This window comes from Schistocerca piceifrons, chromosome 7, assembly GCF_021461385.2.
Source record: "Schistocerca piceifrons isolate TAMUIC-IGC-003096 chromosome 7, iqSchPice1.1, whole genome shotgun sequence".
NCBI lineage: Eukaryota > Metazoa > Arthropoda > Insecta > Orthoptera > Acrididae > Schistocerca > Schistocerca piceifrons.
The window spans coordinates 432,303,427-432,312,673 of record NC_060144.1 but is presented as its reverse complement, the minus strand read 5'-3'; positions in this window follow the sequence as shown (position 1 = coordinate 432,312,673).

Genomic DNA, 9,247 nt, shown 5'->3' with positions numbered 1-9,247 from the left:
GCCATGTGCCTACAATGAAATTTGTACTTTCTATTACGTAATGAAACTGAGTCATTTAATGCTCTGTATTAAAGTATCGCGATAGAGCGTTAAGAATGTATTTTGATAATTTATTTTATATTAATCGCGTAGAACATTTCGTAAATGTGAACTTTACATAAGCAGTCACAGATGACCAAGCTGCTGGATTCATCTAATCACAGAACACAGAAGAAACAAATCAATTATTTATGGATAATTTCCCCTGTCGCTACATGCTGAAATAACATTATGTTTAACAACGTTACAATGCAAGGAGTTTCAAATTTGTTCCACAGCATGCAGAATAGATGCAACTTTATCATCGTCATCAGGGTCCCCTGCTGAATAGAGTGCTACTCCAGGACTTTTTGTTGATTATAAACTGGTCCGTAATAAACCTAGTCGAGAGGGCAGTAGACGTTGACTCACGGGCTGTCTGCAATGCGGTTTGATTAACAGGCCCTCCATATACAGTAGTGAGCCAAACATTATGAACACTGCCCATAGTTAGTCTGAATATCGCCTGCTGTCTTTGAGAGCATTTCAGGGGGTAAGGAAAGTATAAAAGCGGAGCAGAGACGAAATGGAAATCATTCTAGCGACTTTGACAAGAGAGCAGATTGTTATGGCCTGGCACCTAGCAACGAGAGTCTCGGAAACGGCGAAGTTTGTGGCCTGTCAGCGAGCTACTGTAGTGAGCGTCTATGGAAAGTCGATGGAAATGGAAATGAGCGTTTGGCGTCATTGGCCGGAAGGCCCCTTGTGGGGCAGGTCCGGCCGTCTTGGTGCAGGTTTTATTACATTAGACGTCACATTGGGCGACCTGCGCACCAGATGGGGATGAAATGATGGTGAAGACAGCACAACACCCAATCACTGAGCGGAGAAAATCCCCGACCCAGCCAGGAATCGAACCCGGGCCCGTAGGACGGCAATCCGTCACCTTGACCACTGAGCTATCGGGGCAGACTGAAAAGTCGATTAAGGGCGGTGAAACCATTAGCGGGTGACAAAGTGTTGGACGTCCACACCTCACCACAGAATGTGATCAGAGGCTTGCCCGCTTTGTAAAGCAGGGCAGGCGGCTATCTGTGCCACATCCGATAACAGAGTACAGTTATGGTGCAGCCGCAAGCTTTTTTTAGTACACCATTCAGCGCACGTTGTTGAACATTGTAAGTAGGCTGTTTATGTTTTCTTTATGTAAGTAGGCTGTTTAGGTTCTTATATTGGTAACGCCACCGCCACGTAGCGCTCTCTGTATGAAAATGAAATCACTGGCTGTGCTGTGTGCAGTCTGTGGCTAGTTTGCATTGTTGTCTGCCATTGTAGAGGGGCAGCTGGATGTTAACAGCGCGTAGCGTTGCGCAGTTGGAGGTGAGCCGCCAGCAGTGGTGGATGTGGGGAGAGAGATGGCGGAGTTTTGAAATTTGTCATGAACTGCTATATTTATATATGATGATATCAAGGTAAATACATTGTTTGTTCTCTATTAATATCTTTCATTTGCTAACTATCCCTATCAGTAGTTAGTGCCTTCAGTAGTTTGAATCTTTTATTTAGCTGGCAGTAGTGGCGCTCGCTGTATTGCAGTAGCTTGAGCAGCGAAGATTTTTGTGAGGTAAGTGATTTGTGAAAGGTATAGTTTAATGTTAATCAGGGCCATTATTTTGTAGGGAATTTTTAAAGTCAGATTGCGTTGCGCTAACAAAATATTGTGTGTCAGTTTAAGCACAGTCATGTATAATTGATAAAAAGGGGACGTTTCATATGTCGACCCTTAGCCGAGGATACCTCACTGGAATCTTCTGATTTTTTTTTGTAGTTTGTGTAATTAGTGTAGATTTTGTTTATTGCTAGCGCGTAATTATAGAGAGAATTTCCTTTGTAGTTGTAGTTTTTCATTGTTGTACAGTAAAACAGTTGTGGCATGCATGTAGATTTGCAGCAAGTTTTTCGCAGCTGCGCTTGCAATTAACTAAATATTATTTTCAGTGCTATGTTAATGTGTTCTCTTATTTTTGCTCTTCAAATTGTGCTTTTCTGTGTTGTCGTGTGAAATATTGTGACAATAATGGCGTGTGAAAAACGTAATACTAGGCTCCAAAGTAAACTGAGAAATGACAGTGAAGACGAAAGCAGTGTGATAGCGCCGCAGAGTAATGAATTAACAGACATTCAAAGTAGTAATTTGGTAACTGTGCATAGGGAAATGGAGCAGGCGGCAAACAATGGCGTGGACAGTGAAACAATTAGTGAAGAGGGACGCATTATCGATCGATCGGTCGGCAACAGCTTGCCTCAGGAATCGGGAATGACAGGACACAATTTTGCAAATACTGTAGACTCAGGTTTTGGGTTCTCACCGTTTTCTCAAATGAGTCAAGACACATTTTCTGCTTGTCAAAATGTGAATGTTGCCGGTGCAACTTCACTGCCGAAAAGCACTGAGGAACATGTTTCAGACACCAGTGCATTGTTATTACAATTAATGCAACAAATGGGACAAAAGCTTGAAAAGTTAGACACAATGGAACAACACCAGAGACAAACACAGCAACAGTTAGACACAGTGGAACAAAATCTCAAAAAGTTAGACACAGTGGAACAAAATCTCAAAAAGTTAGACACTACACTTGAACAAACACGTGAAGATTTAACCACTGAGTTACATAACATCGAATCGAAATGTCAAAAGGTCTGTAATGACGTAAAACACAAATTTGTGAGCATTTCCAACCTATTTTTTCGCGTCATGAAAATGTATTACAGAATCACGAAGCAGCCATAAAAGAACTGCAAACTATTGTTCATGAAAATCATGAGACCTTGCAAGTTAAAACTGACTCAGTTGCATCTACCGATTCGGTTACGCAACTTGCAAGAACTCAGGAAAACTTAAAGGACTACAGTGGGTCTACTCTGTGATGACCTACCTACCAATATTCTTCCAAACTTCGACTGACTCTGCTGTGGGTTTGCTCTGTTGTGGCCCATTACTTGTCTGCCTGTCAAGAGTCAGCACTGTCTTTCCGTTGGAAGGACAACATTACTTCTTCAAGACTGCATGGAAATCCACTACTTCTGTGTGCAATTTCTTTTACTAATGAGAAACTGTAATTATTATTATGATGAATGATCAGGACTATCTTTATGGACTGTGAGAAAATTTTAGCTTTTGACCAACATTGTATCAATAAGTGTGTGCATTTTATATCTTTGTTACTGTAATTGTGAAAAATTTTTGTCAAATCTGTATTGGCCAGTGCCCAACACCATTTGTAAAAAATTTTTGTGGGGAGCATGGGGGCTATGTAAGTAGGCTGTTTATGTTTTCTTTATGTAAGTAGGCTGTTTAGGTTCTTATATTGGTAACGCCGCCGCCACGTAGCGCTCTCTGTATGAAAATGAAATCACTGGCTGTGCTGTGTGCAGTCTGTGGCTAGTTTGCATTGTTGTCTGCCATTGTAGAGGGGCAGCTGGATGTTAACAGCGCGTAGCGTTGCGCAGTTGGAGGTGAGCCGCCAGCAGTGGTGGATGTGGGGAGAGAGATGGCGGAGTTTTGAAATTTGTCATGAACTGCTATATTTATATATGATGATATCAAGATAAATACATTGTTTCTTCTCTATTAATATCTTTCATTTGCTAACTATCCCTATCAGTAGTTAGTGCCTTCAGTAGTTTGAATCTTTTATTTAGCTGGCAGTAGTGGCGCTCGCTGTATTGCAGTAGCTTGAGCAGCGAAGATTTTTGTGAGGTAAGTGATTTGTGAAAGGTATAGTTTAATGTTAGTCAGGGCCATTCTTTTGTAGGGAATTTTGAAAGTCAGATTGCGTTGCGCTAACAAAATATTGTGTGTCAGTTTAAGCACAGTCATGTATAATTGATAAAAAGGGGACGTTTCAACATGACGCTCTGCATCAAACAACAACTACGTGTTACCAGATTGACCCAATGACATCGGCAGTTACAAATGGAATGAACACGGGCCCATCGAGACTGGACTGTGAATCATTGTAATCGTGTGGCCTGGTCGGATGAATCACTTTTCTTGTAACAATGGGTAGATCAGAGTCTCCGGATAAGCCGTCATCTGGCCCAACGGCTGTTCAAAACATGCACTGTGACACGGACGCAGAGCGGTGGGAGCGGTATGTGAGACATTCATATTTGCTTTCATGGGACCTGTGGTAGTAACCGAAGGCACGACGACATCTCTGGACTACATTAACGTTATAGCGGTCCACCTGCATTCCTTCATGGTTGATGTCTTCACCAACTGCGAAGGCATTTTCCGGCATGATAAATGTCTGTTTCACAAGGCCAGGATTGTGCTACGCTACAGTGGTTTGAGGAGCATGATAGTGAACTCACGTTCATATCTTGACCACCAAATTGGGTTGATCTGAGACCAATAGACCACATCTGGGACGCTATCGGACGCCAGCTCTGCACCGGCCGTTAACTTACGGGAATTAACTTGGACGTTGTTATTTGGTGCCCACTGCCTTTGGGTACCTACCAGGGACTTTTCGAATCAATGACACGCAGAATCTCTGCTGCACTGCGTTCCATCTAGAGATATGTGAATCTGCAGCTTAATCTACACTAGTGTCCAAAATTAAAGCAACAAACGGAAACTTTGCAAGGTTGCGTTTATTTTGACACAAAACGGTATAAAAAGGTGGTAGTAATGAGCTGTGCTGCGGCTTGCGTTGGTGCTGTTTGTAGGTTTCCGCCCTCTGTTGGAGGCCAGACGGTATCGTTTAGTTGGCATGGTTGCGGTTATTTGTGTTCTGCTCATGTTGACTGGCGCCACTCGGTTTCGCAAGCGTTGCCTGTCCGCTGGTGACAGCAGCGGCGATTATCGATATATAGTAACTGTTGCCCTATCTTTGGGGCGACGTCGTTGTTTTGCCGAGTCGTGTGAGTGGCGAGTTAGGTTGGGGACTGAGGAGAAGCCAGGTCCGCGCAGTGCGAGAACACACCGGGACCAGTGGTGGCACGCGTGGACTGTTGGATGGAAGGGCAGTGGTCACGAGGGTGCACGACTTTGTCGTAAACCGGATCCAGCAAGTTTTAAGATGAGTGCATTTCAATCCATGTAGAGAAATCTCCAGCATTGTGATATCCCGCAATTCTCTAGTGACTTGGGTTCGTGTTGCTGCTCGCAGGCAAAGAGTAATGAGTGGAGTGCTTGAGGAAGGCGGATCTGATTAGCTTTCCTCGACTTCTTCTTACTATTTACTGCATTCAACTTGTTACGATTTGTTAAGTTCAACCAGCGGTAATTTTTCTTGCCTGGTGGCTGCTAATGCCCCAGTTAGCTGCCCTAGGGGTTGGTTAGTGTGTGTAATGGCAGTGTACATTTCCTCGCCTTGCCGCTGCTGTCCGGCAAGGCGTATAGTTTTGACAGCTTTCTTGATTGTAGGCAGGTTGGTGATTCCTCTGCTCTGGTGGTAATGATTCCTTTCTCGTTCTGGGGGTTCTAAGGACAATATTCTGGACTGGTTTAAAATAAATTGTGTGTAATTGTAAAAGGCAACCAGTAGTAACTGATTACGGCCCCGTCCACAATCGTAACCGAATCCTGTCTTCCCTTGACTACCACCAGGTTTCAGTAAACTAAAAACAATGTAAAAAATAATGATAGCGCATGCTGAGAACGACCTCATCAATCTCATATTGAGGAAATAACGCCCTTCTTCCCGCAGAGCTGCTCGTAAGTCTTGGAGAGTGCCTGCTGACGTAGTGCAACCCGTCTTCCAAGTGCACCCCAAATGCGCTCTATGAGATTCGAATTGGGAAAGCGAGCAGGTCACGCCATGCGTGCAATATCTTTCGTTTCCAAGAAAACATTAACCACGCAAGCTCTATGAGGTCGAGCATTATCGTCCATTAATACGAAGTCTGGGCCCACAGCACCTCGTAGTAACCGCACATGAGGTCCCACGATCTCGTCACGGTACCTGACAGCAATTGAACCTCGCCGATTCTCTTTACGCAATGTTTCCAGGTTCCCACCAGATGTGAATCCGTCGAGAATCACTCTCCAGACCAAATCGGGACACATCTGTCAAGAAAACATTGGCCCACTGTTCAACCATCCAGGTGGCATGTGAACGACTCAACTGTAGACGTTCCCTTCTGGGAAGACGCGTCAGAACTACACATACAGTAAAGGCCACTCTGCCGAAGCCTTCTGTATGCCGTTTACCTCGATACAAAACGTCCATTGGATGCTGGGAGGCCAGGTGCCAGCTGCCGTGCAGTACTAAGACAGCACCATCTTACCCTTACAGCCAAATAACGGTCCTCTCTTTCTGAGGTCATAGGTGGTCGGCCCTGCCCTGGTCTTCGGAATAAAGTTTCGAATTCTATAAACTGTAGCCACATCTGAGAAAAAACACAACAATTCACACTGAGCTATCGAGCCACATCAATTTGCGACTGCCGTGCTTCCATTCTTTCTATGGCAAGCCATCGCAGAGAGCCTGGTAGGCGTCTTCTCAGTGTCACACTGCACCGTCTGTGACAGTGCACACAGCGACTGTGGATGTGGGACACCCTTTTTGATAGGTGCCCTGACTTCACCGTTGCTGTGGTTGTTCGTTGACCGGAATGCCATCATCCGGGCAGAACGCGATCGTGTGGACATCTGTTGACAGTCTGTATGATGATATCGTGAATTAGACACAGGACGGGTTAATAGCGGTTTGTTGCTTTAATTGCGACACCAGTGTACTTCATATAACTGTACAGCAAGGTGGGGCAGGGTTACAATTTCCAGGTTCGCTGGTGTTGGTATCAAGGTCCTTGTCTTCCTGACTTCCACAATACTTCCTTGTCTGCAAATCTACATAGCTGATTGACAGATATCAATTATAAGAAATTTTACATCTGGATGCTCTTATAGGATAATCTTAATATGACAGTTGAGTTTTACTCGATCGTTGGTCCTGATGTTCTTTTGTCGCTACATTGTTATTCTCGAACCACACAAGCAACACAACACGTAAATACCTATTTTTATGTACAGTGTTACATGAGTTCATTCAATGCATATCAGATACACGGCTGTAGTAAATGTGAATATTACACTACTGGCCATTAAAACTGCTACACCACGAAGATGATGCGCTACAGACACGAAATTTAACCGGCAGGAAGAAGATGCTGTGATATGCAAATGATTAGCTTTTCACAACATTCACACAAGGTTGGCGCCGGTAGAGACACCTACAACGTGCTGACATGAGGAAAGTTTCCAACCGATTTCTCATACACAAATTAACCGGCGTTGCCTGGTGAAACGTTGTTGTGATGCCTTGTGGAAAGAGGAGAAATGCGTACCATCACGTTTCCGACTTTGATAAAGGTCGAATTGTAGCATATCGCGATTGCAATTTATCGTATCGCGACACTGCTGCTCGCGTTGGTCGAGATCCAATGACCGTTAGCAGAATATGGAATCGGTGGGTTCAGAAGGATAATACGGAACGCCGTGCTGGATCCCAACGGCCTCGTATCACTAGCAATCGAGATGACAGACATCTTATCCACACGGCTGTAACGCATCGTGCAGCCACGTCTCGATCCCTGAGTCAACAGATGGGGACTTTTACAAGACAACAACCATCTGCACGAACAGTTCGACGACGTTTGCAGCAGCATGGACTATCAGCTCGGAGACCATGGCTGCAGTTACCCTTGACGCTGCATCACTGCCTGCGATGGTGTACTCAACGACGAACCTGGGCGCACTAATGGCAAAACGTCATTTTTTCGGATGAATCGAGGTTCTGTTTACAGCATCATGATGGTCGTATCCGTGTTTGGCGACAACGCGGTGAACGCACATTGGAAGCGTGTATTCGTCATCGCCATACTGGCGTATCACCCAGCGTGGTGGTATGGGGTGACATTGGTTACACGTCTCGGTCACCTCTTGTTCGCATTGACAGCACTTTGAACAGTGGACGTTACATTTCAGATGTGTTACGACCCATGGCTCTACCCTTCATTCAATCCCTGCGAAACCCTACATTTCAGCAGGATAATGCACGACCGCATGTTGGAGGTCCTGTACGGGCCTTTCTGGTTACAGAAAATGTTCGACTGCTGCCCTGGTCAGCACATTCTCCAGATCTCTCTCCAATTGAAAACGTCTGGTCAATGGACGCCGGGCAACTGGCTCGTCACAATACGCCAGTCACTACTCTAGATGAACTGTGGTATTGTGTTGAAGCTGCATGGGCAGCTGTACCTGTACACGCCACCCAAGCTCTGTTTGACTCAATGCCCAGGCGTATCAAGGCCGTTATTACGGCCAGAGGTGGTTGTTCTGGGTACTGATTTCTCAGGATACATGCACCCAAATTGCGTGAAAATGTAATCACATGTCAGTTCTAGTATAATATATTTGTCCAATGAATACTGTTTATCATCTGCATTTCTTCTTGGTGTAGCAGTTTTAATGGCCAGTAGTGTATGATTTTTCTTCTGGCACAATATGGAAGTACTGACTATATAGAGTACTTCCTAACTCAGTGAAGTATAAGCCAATTAGGAAGGTCCATACTACTCAGAACCGGCGTCTCTTATGTATAATTACAAGAATACTCTGCAAGCCACATTATGCTGTGTGGCAGTGGGTACTTTGTGTTCCCTCTTCCCTGTTCCAGTAGCGAACTATTCGCGGGAAGAACTATTTTTCAAGAGCCTCCATATGAGCTCGAATCTCTCTGATTTAACACTCAAGGTCTTCTCGAGGGAAGATATGTGCGAGAATAAACAATGACTCTTCTAGAAAAGTATGACCCTGAATATTAACTGCAAACAACAAAGTGATACAAAAAGCCCGTCTTGCTGCGTCTTCTCCTGGAGTTGGATAAGGACCTTTACCACCCATTAAACGAACCTGCGACGAATCGTGCTGTTCTTCTTTGGGTCATCTCTAGTTCTAAGCTACGTTCTTCGTGAGTGGACTACACTTGCTGTGGATTCTTCTAATGATTCTTAATCTGGCATCAGCTTTTCCTACGATTTGTTTTATGTGATCGTTCCACATTAAATGGATCCATAAACATACTACCAGATATTTAATGGATGTGACTCCTTCCGCTGATTGTTCAACGATGGCTTACTCAAGCAATAACGGGTATTTCGTCTATTTATGTGGAATGAGTTACATTTATTTATTTTGAGGGTCAAGCACTAATTC